Source organism: Apium graveolens, chromosome 5 (genome assembly GCF_009905375.1).
Source record: "Apium graveolens cultivar Ventura chromosome 5, ASM990537v1, whole genome shotgun sequence".
NCBI classification, from domain to species: domain Eukaryota; kingdom Viridiplantae; phylum Streptophyta; class Magnoliopsida; order Apiales; family Apiaceae; genus Apium; species Apium graveolens.
This window is the reverse complement of record NC_133651.1, coordinates 232,011,620-232,030,678: the sequence shown is the minus strand read 5'-3', so window position 1 is coordinate 232,030,678 and position 19,059 is coordinate 232,011,620. Positions and strand designations below refer to the sequence as shown.

Genomic DNA, 19,059 nt, shown 5'->3' with positions numbered 1-19,059 from the left:
CGTCACAAGAGTAAATAAGTCAAAGCAAGAAAACTAGCATCCAACGTTACAACGAAACAAGAATCACAAGAAAATATGCTTCCTCTTCGTTGCGGTGTGCTAAATCGGTCTTCTTCCTTATCTCCTTCGCTTCTTGCGTAAAACACAATCTAAAACATAATCCCCTTAATACTCTCTGTGAAAACGTCTCAAATCTACCTATATAATAGTCCCATAAAACTCAGATTACATAGAAGTTGGAAGCCAAACAGAAGTAGAAGTCTAAAATAATTTATCTTTTTCCCCGACCCTGCGCGGCCGCTCAGCATAGCTGCGCGGGCGCGCAGGTTGCTGCGCGGCCGCTCAGCATTGCTGCGCGGGCGCGCAGGCCTCTATTGGAAAAAATCCAGGTTTGCTCCGTTTCTTCGCCGTAATCTGCCCATTCCTTTCCTCTCGCAATGGTGAACACATGCCAAGGCTTATTCTTGATGATTCCTCCCCCGAAATGCAACTAATACCCTGAAATGCATAAACACTAGAAAAACGCATCAAATACACAAAATACTTGATTTCAAGACACCAATTTAAGCCATTTTAAGACGTTCTAAGTGGTATAAAATGCCACTTATCACCAGCACAAAGCTCAGAAACACTAGTAATCTGATTAACCCTATAATTAGCCAAAGAATCCACCTTCATCATTAAAGCCTTAAGCTGAGCAGCTATAGCTGCTACCTTGCCTTAAGGTAGTCTCTAAGAAGGGTTTTAGTATTCATTAGCGGCCATCAGTTCAATTAACTCATAAGCTTCATCGTAGCTCTTAGCCCATAAGGCTCCACCTGAGTTGCGTCTAGCATGGGTGTAGACTGTGCCCCCAAGCCATTGTATAAGCAGTTGATAATCATCCAGTCAGGCATCCCATGATGAGGACACTTTCTAAGCATCTCCTTATAACGATCTCAAGCTTCACATAAAGATTCTCCTGATTGCTGCGCAAATTGAGTAAGAGCGTTTCTGATTGCAGCTGTCTTTGCCATAGGGAAGAATTTAGTAAGAAACTTTTGAGCAAGATCTTCCCACAAAGTAATAGAACCTGGTGGTAGAGAATGCAACCAACACTTAGCTTTATCTCTCGGAGAGAATGGAAAAAGCCTCAGCTTAACAGCATCGTCAGAAACGTGTTGAATTTGAAAGTGTCATAAATCTCGATGAAATCTCTAATATGCATGTTAGGATCTTCCGTTGGAGAACCCCCAAACTGGACTTAGTTCTGCACCATCTAAATCATGCTAGCCTTGATTTTAAAAGTATTAGTCGCGATGGCTGGTCTGACAATGCTAGACTGAATATCATTGATCTTCGGTTGAGAATAATCCATCAAAGCCTCCAGATTCGCTGCAGGTTCTCCAATTACAAAGATCGCTTCTTCTTCAACTTTCTCAACTAAAACTTCTTCTTCTACTTTCTCCTCAACTTCTTCCTCCGCTTTATCCAGTGTTCTCTTGCGAGATCGAGCATGCGTTAGCATAAACGCTCTCTAGAGTACTTGAAAAAGTAACAAACAAACAAGTAAGTAAAATATCTGAGTCAGTGAATTTTAACGACCACTGATGTCAAGCATATAAACTAAATATTAACACCGAGTCCCCAGTAGCGGCGCCAAAAATTGGCTAGGATGAAAACACGCGCTAAAATTACACGTAAGTATACGCGTTCGCAAGTATACACGTTTGCAAGTAATATAGAATTCTTTCTAGTTCGTTCCCACAGAGACATGTTTAGATTAAGTTCAATTTATGAACTTATGCAACAATGGTATGGCTATCGTTCAAGGCTAAGACAAATAAAAAATTGGATATTGATTAAACTAAGAGATTATACTAATTAACATTAACTAAGAGAATTGAGGTTGAATTACTTATATGAGACAAACATGGGATTCTAACTTCATTAAATACTTCATTCAAAGTCATTATCCTTAACCTTAGCATGCAATGGTGATGACACCTAATCAAACAACACGAAACTAGTAAACGTCAACTTTAGTTGCACGAATACCGTACTACTAGACATCCACAAAAGAGATAGAAGCTGAATAGACACCAATTATGTTGAGACCCTATCTGTCTATAAAATTTGATAACATAAAGGTTTAATGCGCAAGTTATCAATCGTGATTACATAGGGCAAGTAAGATGGTTAAAATTACCTATGAACCTATGCTAGCATGAAAAGTACTAAACCTCTATATTCATTGTCACTTTAATAGAGATTAACACGCTATCTTATAAGTTCGCGGCGCTCATAAGACGGATAAGCACAACCGGTACTAGGATATCATACAATCACCACACACTAAGATATCGAAACAAATTAACTATTGAAATCCATAAGTAAATCCGTTAGAACCCCACGATAATGATTAGTTCATAACCGAACTCATCATCACCGTGGGTTCCGATGAAAGAATGGTATAATAACTAAGTACTTGTAAACTGAATAAATAATTAAAGTACGTAATCAAGAGTAATAGGTTCAACAATAAAGAAAACGAGCATCCAAGATTACAACGTAAGCAAAGAATCATAAGTAAAAACTGGTTCTTCTTCTCCTTCATTGAATCGTGCTCCTAGGTCTTCTCCATATCTTTTCCTTGCTCTATGTTATGAAAAACATCTTTAAAGAGTCTTTATATAGCAGCCCAAACCGTCCAAAAGCCCAATAAATTGATCTTCAATTAGAATCAGGATTTCTGGAAAACGTCCTAGCGTGGCTGCCCTGGGATCTGGCGCGGACGCTCTGTGTCAGGCGTGGCCACTCCCAAGTGTAGCGCGACTGCGCTGAGCTTCTGGAAAATCTAGATTTTTCTTCTTCACTTGTCTTCTCTTGCTAGTTTCTTCATGCACTCAACCAAGGCTCCATCCTAACACTCTTTCAAGCATCAATCATGCAATTTACAGACCTTCTTCCGATTATGCCATGAAATGTAAAACACTATAAAAAAAGGCATCAAATACACAAACAACTTGAGTACAAAACACCAATTTGAGCCTTTACGAAGCGTTCTAAGTGGATATAAATGCCACTTAACATGCGCTTAAATTACATGAAACTAAATAAATAATAAATAATAAAAAAAACTACATGACAAATATGCAACTATATGAACTAAACTATCATGAATATGGACCTACATGGACTTACACAAACATATTCCTTAACTACCACCCCCAAACTTAAAATTTTCACTGTCCTCAGTGAAGGTAATAGTAAGGAATTAAGGCATACCTACTTGGAAGAAGAATCCTCATCACCCTCTGCGGGTGGAGTGTCAGGATACGGGTAACAGCATCATCACCAAAAATTGGCCACTGAATGTTAACTCCAGTGGCCCTGAAAGTTGTTCCCAATGTATGGGTGAGATTATGTGTAAACCTACTATGCGACTCGTATATTGTATCCATCCTCCTCGAAAATCGCCTATACTAAGTGAACCCAAACCAGCACTATACTCAGCCTCTCTCTACTGCTACAGTAAAGAACTAGGCTCCCTAACCTGATATCGTCATGCTGTTCTGTGTGCCTGCGAAGAACCACCAACATATGTCTGATCAGCTGGCTGGCCACTCGCAAAGGCGTAACCCAGTATCTTCTTATCCGCCTTCTCACCGTACCACTCCTGCATGCTCTGAATCATCGAACTGTCAATGGGGGTGCTCGGCATCTGAAGCTGGTCGTGTGCGGGCCAATAAACTCCCACCGTCACATATAGCTTCGTCAAAATTAAAGCATATGGGATAGAACCCGTAGCGTTGCCTCGAAAAAACCTCAGAATCCCCTGATAAAATATTGAGCCAAGATCCACATAATCACCTTGTAAGATCCCCCACAAAAACTTTGCCCTATCGGCTGTCACATCATGCACATAGGATGAAGGCTTGATGTTCGCACAGATGAAAGTGTTCCATGCATGAGCAAACCGGTTCATGCAAGAAGCGGGGAAGTTAGCATACTCGTTCGACCCCCTCTTAAACTTCCATTGCGTATTCAGAATAAACAACTGGCCAATATCAAATCCAAGTAAAAATCATCCCATGTCTTTGTAACCCAATCCTCTTATTGTGGCTGCCACACTGGTTGGTTGATAACCCGGGGAATAGCCTAAGCTCTATAATCCACCGTCAACCCCCTCACTAAAGAATAACCATTCCTTTCCGCCTTCGCATTCGCGTAAAACTCACGAACAACTCATCAGCACCGCCTAAAATGCCTCATAAAAAGAAACCCAACCCATCTCTAAAATCATCTCAAGCAACTTACCGTCCTTACCTAACGGTAGAAAACCCATCTCCTTTGCAATCAGCTTCGATAAAAACCTCGTATACTTCGCTTCCACCTCCGGAGTCACAAACCTAGGTCTCGTGCACCCAACACTCGATGAATCGGCAGTGGTTGGATTAGTACTGCTGCTAACGTGAGTGCGGGCTCTTTTAGGTGCCATCGAGATTGATTAAGTGACAATAAGAGAGTGTATTGAGAGATTTAGGTTTGAGAATATGAATATTGTGGAGATGGATGTATGGAATTGTATGTATATATAGAGAATAGGAATTATAAGTGGGTTATGATTGTGGGTTAGTGGGGCTAATAGGGAGTGTTAGAAATTGATTAGGAGAAGGAATTAGGGTAGTGGGATAGTAAAATTCGGATGATGTACTGTTTGTCTTTTAATTTTTCTGATTTTGTAATTTTTTTCGGGTACAGGGAGTCAGTGAGGCTGCTTCTCCTGGTAGCGTGAGCGCGCCATGTTACTGCCACTCCAGCGCGGCCGCCCCGCATACCAGTGCGGGCGCGCACACTTTCTGTCCTTTCAGCGCGGCCGCGCCGTGCTTCTTTCAAAAATCCCCTTTTTTTCTTTTTTCTGCTTTTCTGATTTTTTTGTGTATTCTTCTTGTTTTTTTCTTCCTTCTATCTTCTACTAATGTACAATAAGCTTGGGTTGCCTCCCAAGAAGCGCTTGGTTTACGTCGCTAGCTTGACGTAGAATTCCGAGATCACGTTGCCAACCAAACGGCACTAACCACTTCACAGATTGCCGTATTTACATAATAATGCTTAAGACGTTGTCCATTTACCTTGAATACTTGGCCTGTATCATTTTCAAAAATCTCCACCGCTTCTTGTGGAAACACAGTTTTGACAATAAACGGCCCTGACCATCTCGACTTCAATTTTCCAGAAAAAAGACGGAGACGAGAGTTGAACAAAAGCACTTGTTGCCCGGGCACAAATGATTTGAGCACTAGACCCCTATCGTGCCACCTCTTGACTTTCTCCTTATACAATTTGTTATTCTCATACACTTGAAGTCGAAACTCATCGAGTTCATTAAATTGAAACATCTTCTTCTTACCAGCTGCAGTTAGATCGAGGTTCAGTTTCTTCAAAGCCCAATACGCTTTGTACTCTAGCTCCACAGGCAAATGACATCCCTTACCATATACCAACAGAAAAGGTGACATGCCTAACGGGTTTTTAATGTTGTTGGATATCCCAAATAGCCTCATCCAGCTTCAAAGACCAATCCTTTCTCGATGGACATACAACTTTCTCTTGAATTTGTTTGATCTCTCTGTCAGACACCTCAGCTTGACCAATAGTCTGAGGATGGTAGGTTGTAGCAATGTGATTATTCACATTATATCATTGCATCATAGCAGTGAACTTGCTATTACAGAAATGCGATCCCTCGTCACTGATTATGACTCTTGGAGTTCCAAATCTTATGAATATCTACTTGTGAAGAAAATTAAGCACTACCTTTGCATCATTCATGGGCAAAGCTTAACTTCCGCCCATTTTGACATATAATCGGCCGCCAACAAGATATACTGATTATTACAAGATGCGACAAATGGCCCCATGAAGTCAATTCCCCAAACAACGAAGACCTCAACCTAAAGCATATTAAGAGGCATCTCATTCTTCTTTGACATATTACCAACATGTTGGAAATGATCACACTTCAAAACAAACTGATGCGCATCCTTAAACAATATAGGCCAGAATAATCCTGCTTGAAGGAAACGAGTTGCTGTCTTTTCTCCACCATGGTGACCTCCATAAACAGTCGAATGACAGTCTCACAAGATACCCTCCGTCTCGCTATACGGAACACATCTCCTAATGATTTGGTCAGCTCGTTGACGAAATAAAAATGGCTCATCCCACATGTACCACTTCACCTCGTGAAGAAACTTCTTCTTTTGAGTAGAATATATGTCCGGGGGCATTATGTTGCTCACAAGATAGTTCACAATGTCTGCGAACCACGATTCTTCTTCTTGCACCCCAAACAACTGCTCATCTAGAAAAGACTCATTTATCAAAGTCTTGTCATGTGAAGCTGTACTTGGATCTTCTAACCGAGAGAGATGATCAGCAACTTGATTCTCTGTATCTTTCCTATCCCTGATCTCTAACTCAAACTCCTGAAGTAAAGAACCCATCGAATCAGTCTAGGCTTCGACTCCCTTTTCAAGACCAGATAGCGAATTGCAGTGTGGTTAGTGAAAACTGTCAGCTTCATCCCAAGCAAATAAGATCGAAACTTCTCAAAATCGTAGACAATAGCCAATAGCTCATTCTCGGTAGTAGTATAGTTCAGTTGAGCACCATTGAGGGTCTTACTAGCATAGTAGACCACATGAAATATATTGTTCTTCGTTTGCCCAAGAACTGCTCCAACTGCATAGTCACTTGCATCGCACATCATTTCAAAAGGCTCATTCCAATCAGGTACAGTTATGACAGGTGTCGTGATCAAATTCTTCTTTAAGCTCTCAAAAGCAACTCGACACTCATCATAAAACTTGAAAGGGACATCTTTCTCCAATAAATTGTACAATGATTTAGAGATTTTAGAGAACTCCTTGATGAACCGCCGATAGAAACCCGCATGACCAAGAAAACTACGAATCCTCTTAATAGAAATTGGTGGACGAAGGTTTTCAATGACCCCCACCTTAGCTTTGTCCATCTCAAGACTTTTGCTAGAGACCTTGTGCCCAAGAATGATGCCATGTTGCACCATAAAGTGACATTTCTTCTAGTTGAGAACCAGATTGGTCTCAACATACCTTTTAAGAACTGCGCCAAGATTTTGCAAGCACTTGTCGAAAGAATCCCCGAACACAGAAAAATCATCCATGAACACCTCCATATTATGACCAATCATATCAGAGAAGATAGCCATCATGCATCTCTGAAATGTAGCTGGTGCACCACACAACCTAAAAGAAACTCTTCTGAAGGAAAAAGTACCAAACGGACAAGTGAAGGTAGTATTTTCCTGATCTTCCAGAGTGATGCAAATCTTATTATAACCCGAATAGCCATCTAAAAGATAATAGTATTCATGCCCAGCCAACCTGTCAAGCATCTGATCCGTAAAGGAAAGAGGGGAGTGATCCTTCCTTATTGCTTTGTTAAACTTCCTGTAATCCATGCAAACTCTCCACCCCGTGACTGTTCGAGTAGAATGAGCTCATTCTACTCATTAGCAACCACTGCGATGCCTCCTTTATTTGGTATACACTAAACTGGACTCACCCAAGAACTGTCAGAAATAGGATAGATGATCCCTGCATCTAGCCACTTGAGAATTTCCTTTTTCACAACCTCCTTCATGATCGGATTTATCCTTCTCTGTTGTTCAACAGTCGGCCTGCTTCCTTCCTCTAGCAGAAATTTATGCATGCAATAAGAAGGGTTGATTCCCTTGATATCTGCTATAGTCCATCCAATTGCCGATTTGAACTCTCTCATAATTCTCAAGAGCTTTTCCACATCACTACCCGAAAGGTCAGATGCAATTATAACAGGCAAAGTAGATGCATCACCTAAAAAAGCATACCTCAATTGTCCAGGCAAAGGTTTAAGCTCGAGTGTAGGAGCTTTCTCAAAAGATGGCTTGAGACGCCCCTCAACATTTTTGAGTTCTAACATTCCAAGAGATTCAAAAGGCATATCTAGCCTTCGCTTCTAAGGAGAAGTATTCAAACACTACAACTGCTCATCACCTTCATCATCTTCACTATTTGAATTTACCATCAAGGCCTTCTCTAAGGCATCATACCTTAGCATTTGATAAAGTTCTGAAGTAACCACAAAATCGACCAATTCCGCTTTTAAGCACTCCTTATTATCCGTAGGGAATTTTATGGTATTGAAAACATTAAAAGTCACATCCTGATCCAGTACTCGCATAATGAGCTCACCTTTCTGCACATCAATCAAGGTTCGGCCAGTAGCCAAGAATGGTCTTCCCAAGATTATGGGAATCTTTTTATCCTCCTCGAAATAAAGAATTACAAAGTAAGCAGGAATGATGAGTTTTTCCACCTTGACCAAGACATCCTCCACAATGCCTTGTGGATATGTAATAAAATGATCGGCCAACTGTGAGGACATATATGTAGGCTTTGGATCGGGTAAATCCAACTTCTTGAAGACAGATAAAGGCATCAGTTTGATGATAGCTCCTAAATCACATAAACACTTGTCGAATGACAAGTTTCTGATGGTACAAGAAATAGTGAAGCTTCCAGGATCTTTAAGCTTTGGAGGCAACTTCTATTGCAGAACAACACTGCATTCCTCCGTGAGAGCAATGGTCTCTAAGTCATCTAGCTTCACTTTCCGAGAGAGAATAACTTTCATAAACTTCATATATCTAGGTATCTGTTCAAGAGCTTCAGCGAAAGGTATATTGATGTGAAGTTTCTTGAACACCTCTAAAAACTTAGCAAATTGCTTATCCAACTTTTGCTTCTGCAGCCTCTTAGGAAAAGAAGGTGGAGGATAGATCTATTTCTCCCCTGTATTACCCTCGGGAGGAGGGTGTTCCACAGTTTTCTTCCTTGATTCTACTTCTGCTTCCTTCTGCATAACTTCATCTTCTGAAACTTGTGATTTTTTGGGTTTCACAACCTTCCGAGACCTCAATGTAATTGCCTTAACCTTCTCTTTTGCTTCCTTCTTACTTGGAACTTCTGTGTCACTAGGGAGAGTGCCAGGTTGTCGATTCAGCAACGCATTGGCAATCTGCCCAATTTGATTCTCCAAGGTCTTAATATAAATCGCTTGGCTCTGGCACATGAGCCTCAACTCCTCCAAATCAGATTTTTTATTAGATTATTGAAGTTGGAGTTGTTGTCTTTGTTGCTGAAAACCAGGAGGATCTGCATACTGCTGATAAGGTTGTTGCACTGCATTCTGATTGTTGCTCCAGCTGAATTTAGGCTGATTGCGGTTGTTGGGATGATAAGTGGCTGGAACAGGTTGTTGTGACCTCTGAAAGTTTCTCACAAACTGAGCTGATTTACTAGAAATAACACACTACTCCGTCTCATGCGCACCAGCATAAAGCTCACAAACACTAGTGATCTGATTAACCCCATAATTAGCCAAAGAATCCACCTTCATCGTTAAAGCCGTAAGCTGAGCAGCTATAACAGTAGTTGCATCTACCTCCAGAATTCCTGCTACCTTGCCTTAAGGTAGTTTCTAAGAAGGGTTTTGGTATTCATTAGCGGCCATCAGTTCAATTAACTCATAAGGTTCATCGTAGCTCTTAGCCCACATGGCTCCACCTGAGTTGCATCTAGCATGGGTGTAGACTATGCTCCCAAGCCATTGTATAAGTAGTTGATAATCATCCAGTCAGGCATCCCATGGTGAGGACACTTTCTAAGCATCTCCTTATAACGATCTCAAGCTTCACATAAAGACTCTCCTGATTGTTGCGTTAATTGAGTAAAAGCGTTTCTGATTGCAGCTGTCTTTGCCATATGGAAGAATTTAGTAAGAAACTTTTGAGCAAGATCTTCCCACATAGTAATAGAGCCTGGTGCTAGAGAAAGGAACCAACACTTAGCTTTATCCCTCGGAGAGAATGAAAAAAGCCTCAGCTTAACAGCATCGTCAGAAACATTGTTGAATTTGAAAGTGTCACAAATCTCAATGAAATCTCTAATATGCATGTTAGGATCTTCCGTTGGAGAACCCCAAAATTGGACTGAGTTCTGCACCATCTAAATCATGCTAGCCTTGATTTCAAAAGTATTAGTCGCGATGGCTGGTCTGACAACGCTAGACTGAATATCATTATTTTTCGGTTGAAAATAATCCATCAAAGCCTTCAGATTCGCTGCAGGTTCTCCCATTGCAACGATCGCTTCTTCTTCAACTTTCTCAACAAAAACTTCTTCTTCTACTTTCTCCTCAACTTCTTCCTCCGCTTTATCCAGTGTTCTCTTGCGAGATCGAGAATGCATTTGCAAAAACGCTCTCTAGAGTACTTGAAAAAGCAGCAAGTAAGTAAAATATCTAAGTCAGTGAATTTTAACGACCACTGATGTCAAGCACATAAACTAAATATTAACACCGAGTCCCCAACAGCGGCGCCAAAAACTGGCTAGGACGAAAACACGTGCTAAAACACGCAAGTATACGCGTTCGCAAGTAATATAGAATTCTTTCTAGTTCATTCCCACGGAGACTAGTTTAGGTTAAGTTCAATTTCTGCACTTATGCAATAATGGTATGGTTATAGTTCAAGGCTAAGACAAATAACAAATTAGGTTTTGATTAAACTAAGAGATTATACTAATTAACATTAACTAAGAGAATTGAGGTTGAATTACTTATATGAGTCAAACATGGGATTTTAACTTCATTAAATGCTTCATTCAAAGTCATTGTCCTTAACCTTAGCATGCAATGACACCTAATCAGACAACACGAAACTAGTAAATGTCAACTTTAGTTGCACGAATACCGTACTACTTGACATCCACAAAAGAGATAGAAGCTGAATAGACACCAATTATGTTGAGACCCTATATGTCTATAGAATTTGACAACATAAAGGTTTAATGCGCAAGTTATCAATCGTGATTACATAGGGCAAGTAAGATGGTTAAAATTACCTACAAATCATGCATAACAAATACATGAACCTATGCTAGCATGGAAAGTCCTAAACCTCTATATTCATTGTCACTTCAATAGAGATTAACACGCTATCTTATAAGTTCACGACGCTCATAAGATGAATAAGCCCAATCAGTACTAGGATATCATACAATCACCACACACTAAGATATCGAAACAAATTAACTATTGAAATCCATAATTAAATCCGTTAGAACCCCACGATAATGATTAGTTCATAACCGAACTCATCATCACCGTGGGTTCCGATGAAAGCATGGTATAATAAACTAAGTCTTTATAAACTGAATAAGTAATCAAAGTATGTAATGAAGAGTAATAGATTTAACAATAAAGAAAATGAGCATCCAACATTACAACTTAAGCAAAGAATCACAAGTAAAAACTGGTTCTTCTTCTCCTTCATTGAATCGTGCTCCTAGGTCTTCTCCCTGTCTTCTCCTTGCTCTCTGTTATGACAAACGTCTTTAAAGAGTTTTTATATAGCAGCCCACACCGTCCAAAACACCAACAAATCGATCTTCTATTAGAATTAGGATTTCTGGAAAATGTCCTGGCACGGCTGCCCTGGGATCTGGCGCAGCCGCTCTATGTCTGGCGTGGCCACTCCCAAGTGTATCGCGACCGCGCTAAACTTCTGGAAAATCTAGATTTTTCTTTTTCACTTATCTTCTCTTGCTGGTTTCTTCGTGCACTCAACCAAGGCTCCATCCTAACGCTCTTCCAAGCATCAATCATGCAATTTACAGACCTTCTTTTGATTATGCCATGAAATGCAAAACACTACGAAAAAATGCATCAAATACACAAACAACTTGAGTACAAAACCCCAATTTGAGCCTTTACGAAGCATACTAAGTGGATATAAATGCCATTTAACATGCGCTAAAATTACACGAAACTAAATAAATAATAAATAATAAAAAAACTACATGACAAATATACAATTATATGAACTAAACTATCATGAATATGCATCTATATGGACTCACACAAACATATTCCTTAACTACCACCCCCAAACTTAAAATTTTGACTATCCTCAGTGAAGGTAATAGTAAGGAATAAAGGCATACCTACTCGGAAGAAGCATCCTCATCACCCTCTGCGGGTGGAGTGTCAGGAGACGGGTAACATCATCCTCACCAAAAATTGGCCATTGAATGTTAACTCCTGTGGCCCTGAAAGTTGTTCCCAACGCATGGGTGAGATTATGTGTAAACCTACTATGCGACTCGTATATTGTATCCATCCTCCTCGAAAATCGCCTATACTAAGTGAACCCAAACCAGCACTATCCTCAGCCTCTCTCTACTGCTACTGTAAAGAACTAGGCTCCCCAACCTGATATTGTCATGCTGCTCTACGTGCCTGTGAAGAACCACCAACATATGTCTGATCAGCTGGATGGCCACTCGGAAAGGTGTAACCCAGTCTCTTCTTATTCGCCTTCTCACCGTACCACTCCTGCATGCTCTGAATCGTCGAACTGTCAATGGGGGCATTCGGCATCTGAAGCTACTCGTGTGGGAATAAACTCCCACCGTCACATATAGCTTCGTCACAATCGAGGCATATAGGATAGAACCCATAGTGCTGCCTCGCAAAAACCTCAGAATCCCCTGATGAATCATTGAGCCAAGATCCACATAATCACCTTGTAAGGTCCCCCACAAATACTTTGCCCTATCAGCCGTCATATCATGCACATAGGATGAAGGCTTGATGTTCGCACAGATAAAAGTGTTCCATGCATGAGCAAACCGTTTCATGCAAGAAGAGGGGAAGTTAGCATACTCGTTCGACCCCCTCTTAAACTTCCACTGCGTATCCGAAACACACAACTGGCCAATATCAAATCCAAGTAATAATCATCCCCTGTCTTTGTAACCCAATCCTCTTGTTGTGGCTTCCTCACCGGTTGGTTGATAACCCGGCGAATAGCCTAGGCGCTATAATCCACCGTCAACCCCCTCAATCCACAATAACCATTCCTTTCCGCCTTCGCATTCGCGTAAAACTTGCGAACAACTCATTAGCACCGCCTGAAATGCCTCATAAAAAGAAACCCAACGCATCTCTAAAATCATCTCAAGCAACTTACCATCCTTACCTGACGGTAGAAAACCCGTCTCCTTTGTAATCAGCTTCGACAACAACCTCGTATACTTCGCTTCCACCTCCGGAGTCAGAAACCTAGGTCTCGTGCATCCAACACTCGATGAATCGGCAGTGGTGGGATTAGTGCTCCTGCTAACGTGAGTGCGGGCTCTTTTAGGTGCTATCGAGATTGATTAAGTGAGAATAAGAGAGTGTATTGAGAGATTTAGGTTTGAGAATATGAATATTGTGGAGATGGATGTATGGAATTGTATGTATATATAGAGAATAGGAATTATAAGTGGGTTGTGATTGTGGGTTAGTGGGGGTAATGGGGAGTGTTAGAAATTGATTAGGAGATGGAATTAGGGTAGTGGGATAGTAAAATTTGGATGATGTAGTGTTTGTCTTTTGATTTTTCTGATTTTGTAATTTTTTTCGGGTACAGGGAGTCAGCGCGGCCGCTTCTCCTGGTAGCGTGAGTGCGCCGTGTTACTACCACTCCAGCGCAGCTACCCCGCATACCAACGCGGGCGTGCGCACTTTCTGTCCTTTCAGTGTGTCCCCTGTTTTTTTCTTTTTTTCTGCTTTCCTGATTTTTTTGTGTTTTCTTCTTATTTTTTTTCTTCCTTCTATTTTCTACTAATGTACAACAAGCTTGGGTTGCCTCCTAAGAAGCGCTTGGTTTACGTCGCTAGCTTGACGTAGAATTTCGAGATCACGTTGCCAACCAAACGGCACTAACCACTTCACGGATTGCAGTATTTCTATAATAATGCTTAAGATGCTGTCCATTTACCTTGAATACTTGGCCTGTATCATTTTCAAAAATCTCCACCGCTCCATGTGGAAACACATTTTTGACAATAAATGGCCCTGACCATCTCGACTTCAATTTTCCAGAAAAAAGACGGAGACTAGAGTTGAACAAAAGCACTTGTTACCCCGGCATAAATGATTTAAGCACTAGACCCCTATCGTGCCATCTCTTGACTATCTCCTTATACAATTTGTTATTCTCATACGCTTGAAGTCGAAACTCATCGAGTTTATTAAATTGAAAGATCCTCTTCTTACCAGCTGCAGTCAGATCGAGGTTCAGTTTCTTCAAAGCCCAATACGCTTTGTGCTCTAGCTCCACAGGCAAATGACATCCCTTACCATATACCAACAGAAAAGGTGACATGCCTAGCGGAGTTTTTAATGCTGTTCGATATACCCAAATAGCTTCATCCAGCTTCAAAGACCAATCATTTCTCGATGGACATACAACTTTCTCTTGAATTTGCTTGATCTCTCTGTTAGACACCTCAGCTTGACCAATAGTCTGAGGATGGTAAGTTGTAGCAATATGATGATTCACATTATATATTTGCATCATAGCAGTGAACTTGCGATTGCAGAAATGCGATCCCTCGTCACTGATTATGACTCTTGGAGTTCCAAATCTTATGAATATCTACTTGTGAAGAAAATTAAGCACTACCATTGCATCATTCGTGGGCAAAGCTTTAACTTCCACCCATTTTGACATATAATCGGCCGCCAACAAGATATACTGATTATTACAAGATGAGACAAATGGCCCCATGAAGTCAATTCCCCAAACATCGAAGACCTCAACTTAAAGCATATTAAGAGGCATCTCATTCTTCTTTAACATATTAGCAACACACTGGAAATGATCACACTTCAAAACAAACTGATGCGCATCCTTAAACAATATAGGCCAGAAGAATCCTACTTGAAGAAAATGAGCTGCTGTCTTTTCTCCACCATGGTGACCTCCATAAACAGTCGAATGACAGTCTCACAAGATACCCTCCGTCTCGTTATACGGAACACATCTCTTGATGATTTGGTCAGCTCCTTGACAAAATAAAAATGGCTCATCCCACATGTACCACTTCACCTCGTGAAGAAACTTCTTCTTTTGAGTAGAATATAAGTCCGGGGGCATTATGTTGCTCACATGATATTTCACAATGTCTGCGAACCACGATTCTTCTTCTTGCACCCCAAACAACTACTCATCTAGAAAAGACTCATTTATCAAAGTCTTGTCCTGTGAAGCTGTACTTGGATCTTCTAACTGAGAGAGATGATCAGCAACTTGATTCTTTATACCTTTCATATCCCTGATCTCCAACTCCAACTCCTGAAGTAAAGAACCCATCGAATCAGTCTAGGCTTCGACTCCCTTTTCAAGACCAGATAGCGAATTGCAGCGTGATCAGTGAAAACTGTCACCTTCATCCCAAGCAAATAAGATCGAAACTTCTCAAAATCATAGACAATAGCCAATAGCTCATTCTCGGTAGTAGTATAGTTCACTTGAGCACCATTGATGGTCTTATTAGCATAGTAGACCACATAAAATATATTGTTCTTCCTTTGCCCAAGAACTGCTCCAAATGCATAGTCACTTGCATCACACATTATTTTAAAAGGCTCATTCCAATCAGGTACAGTTATGACAGGTGCTATGATTAAACTATTTTTTAAGCTCTCTAAAGCAGCTCGACACTCATCATGAAACTTGAAAGGGACATCTTTCTCCAATAAATTGTACAATGATTTAGAGATTTTAGAGAAGTCCTTGATGAACCGCCAATAGAAACCCGCATGACCAAGAAAACTACAAATCCACTTAATAGAAATTGGTGGAGGAAGGTTTTCAATGGCCCCCGCTTTGGCTTTGTCCACCTCAAGACTTTTTCTAGAGACCTTGTGCCCAAGAATAAAGCCATGTTGCACCATAAAGTGACATTTCTCCCAGTTGAGAACCAGATTGGTCTCAATATACCTTTTAAGAACTGCGCTAAGATTTTGCAAGCACTTGTCGAAAGAATCCCCGAACACAGAAAAATCATCCATGAACACCTCCACATTTTGACCAATCATGTCAGAGAAGATAGCCAGCATGCATCTCTGAAATATAGCCGGTGCACCACACAACCCAAAAGAAACTCTTCTAAAGGCAAAAATACCAAACGGACAAGTGAAGGTAGTATTTTCCTGATCTTCTGGAGTGATGCAAATCTTATTATAACCCGAATAGCCATCTAGAAGATAATAGTATTCATGCCCAGCCAACCTGTCAAGCATCTGATCAGTAAAGGGAAGAGGGGAGTGATCCTTCCTTGTTGCTTTGTTCAACTTCCTGTAATCCATGCAAACTCTCCACCCCGTGACTGCTCGAGTAGGAATGAGCTCATTATCTCATTAGCAACCACTATGATGCCTCCTTTATTTGGTATACACTAAACTGGACTCACCCAAGAACTGTCAGAAATAGGATAGATGATCCCTACATCTAGACACTTGAAAATTTCCTTCTTCACAACCTCCTTCATGATCGGATTTATCCTTCTCTGTTACTCAACGGTCGGCCTGCTTCCTTCCTCTAGCAGAATTTTATGCATGCAATAAGAAGGGTTGATTCCCTTCATATCTGCTATAGTCCATCCAATTGCCGATTTGAACTCTCTCATAATTCTCAAGAGCTTTTCCTCATCTCTACTTGAAAGGTCAAATGAAATAATAACAGGCAAAGTAGATGCATCGCCTAAAAAAGCATACCTCAATTGTTCAGGCAAAGGTTTAAGCTCGAGTGTAGGAGCTTCCTCAATAGATGGCTTGAGACACCCCTCAATATTTTTGAGTTCTGACATTCCAAGAGAGTCAAAAGGCATATCCAGCCTTCGCTTCCAAGGAGAAGCATTCAAATACTATAACTGCTCATCACCTTCATCATCTTCACTATCTGAATTTCCCATCAAGGCCTTCTCTAAGGCATCAGACTTTAGCATTTGATCAAGTTCTGAAGTAACCACAGAATCGACCAATTCCGCTTTTAAGCACTCCTCATTATTCGTAGGGAATTTTATGGTATTGAAAACATTAAAAGTCACATCGTGATCCAGTACTCGCATAATGAGCTCACCCTTCAGCACATCAATCAAGATTTGGCCAGTAGCCAAGAATGGTATTCCCAAGATTATGGGAATCTTTTTATTCTCCTCGAAATCAAGAATTACAAAGTCAGAAGGAATGATGAGTTTGTCCACCTTGACCAAGACATCCTCCACAATGCCTCGTGGATATGTAATAAAATGATCGGCCAACTGCGAGGACATATATGTAGGCTTTGGATCAGGTAAATCCAACTTCTTGAAGACAGACAAAGGTATCAGCTTGACGCTAGCTCCCAAATCACATAAACACTTGTCGAACGACAAGTTTCCAATGGTACAAGAAATAGTGAAGCTTCCAGGATCTTTAAGCTTTGGAGGCAACTTCTGTTACAGAACAGCACTGCATTCCTCCGTGAGAGCAATGGTCTCTAAGTCATCTAGCTTCACTTTTTGAGAGAGAATAACTTTTATAAACTTCGCATAGCTAGGCATCTGTTCAAGAGCTTCAGCGAAAGGTATGTTGATGTGAAGTTTCTTGAACACCTCCAGAAACTAAGCAAATTGCTTATCCAACTTTTGCTTCTGCAGCCTCTTAGAAAAAGAAGGTGGAGGATAGATCTGTTTCTCCCCTGTATTACCCTCAAGAGGAGGGTGTTCCACAGTTTTCTTCCTTGATTCCACTTCTGAAACTTGAGATTTTTCGGGTTTCACAACCTTCCCAGACCTCAATGTAATTACCAATCTGCCCAATTTGATTCTCCAAGGTTTTAATATAAACCGCTTGGCTCTTGAAAATGAGCCTCAACTCCCCCAATTCAGATTTTTCATTAGATTGTTGAAGTTGGAGTTGTTGTCTTGGTGCATATTGTGGTTGTTGAAAACTAGGAGGGTATGCATACTGCTGATAAGGTTATCGCATCGCATTCTCATTGTTGCTCCAGCTGAAGTTAGGATGATTGCGGTTGTTGGGATGATAACTGGCTGGAACTGGTTGCTGTGACCTTTGAAAGTTGCTCATAAACTGAGCTGATTCACTAGAAATAGCACACTACTCTGCCTCATGCGGACCAGCATAAAGCTCACAAACACTAGTGATCTGATTAACCCCATAATTAACCAAAGAATCCACCATCATCGTTAAAGCCTTAAGCTGAGCAGCTATAGCAGTAGCTGCATCTACCTCCAGAATTCCTGCTACCTTGCCTTGAGGTAGTCTCTAAGAAGGGTTCTGGTATTCATTAGTGGCCATCAGTTCAATTAACTCATAAGCTTCATCGTAGCTCTTAGCCCATAAGGCTCCACCTGATGTTGCATCTAGCATGGGTGTAGACTGTGCTCCCAAGCCATTGTATAAGCAGTTGATAATCATCCAGTCAGGCATCCCATGATGAGGACACTTTACAAAAATCTCCTTATAACGATCTCAAGCTTCACATAAAGACTCTCCCGATTGTTGCGCAAATTGAGTAAGAGTATTTCTGATTGCAGCTGTCTTTTCCATAGGGAAGAATTTAGTAAGAAACTTTTGAGCAAGATCTTCCCACATAGTAATAGAGCCTGGTGGTAGAGAATGCAACCAACACTTAGCTTTATCCCTCAGAGAGAATGGAAAAAGCCTCATCTTAATAGCATCGTCAGAAACGTTGTTGAATTTGAAAGTGTCGCAAATCTCGATGAAATCTCTAATATGCATGTTGGGATCTTCCGTTGGAGAACCCCCAAACTGGACTGAGTTCTACCCCATTTGAATCATGCTAGCCTTGATTTCAAAAGTATTAGTATCGATGGCTGGTCTGACAATGCTAGACTGAATATCATTGATCTTCGATTGAGAATAATCCATCAAATCCTTCGGATTCGCTGCAGGTTCTCTCATTGCAATGATCGTTTCTTTTTCAACTTTCTCAACTAAAACTTCTTCTTCTACTTTCTCCTCAACTTCTTCCTCCGCTTTATCCAGTGTTCTCTTGCGAGATCGAGAATGCGTTAGCATAAACGCTCTTTAGAGTACTTGAAAAAGCAACAAGCAAACAAGTAAGTAAAATAT

At 40.7% G+C, this 19,059-nt stretch overlaps 3 non-coding genes across 3 annotated transcripts; all 3 read left to right on the top strand.

Annotated features, from left to right (window-relative positions):
• Positions 1-894: 894 nt before the first annotated feature.
• LOC141663256 (small nucleolar RNA R71) lies at positions 895-1,001 on the top strand. The gene has a single exon (XR_012551334.1). It is a non-coding gene; the product is annotated as a small nucleolar RNA R71 (small nucleolar RNA).
• Positions 1,002-9,708: 8,707 nt separating this feature from the next.
• LOC141662271 (small nucleolar RNA R71) lies at positions 9,709-9,815 on the top strand. Its single transcript, XR_012550393.1, has one exon. It is a non-coding gene; the product is annotated as a small nucleolar RNA R71 (small nucleolar RNA).
• Positions 9,816-18,391: 8,576 nt separating this feature from the next.
• LOC141663459 (small nucleolar RNA R71) lies at positions 18,392-18,498 on the top strand. Its single transcript, XR_012551528.1, has one exon. It is a non-coding gene; the product is annotated as a small nucleolar RNA R71 (small nucleolar RNA).
• Positions 18,499-19,059: the final 561 nt, after the last annotated feature.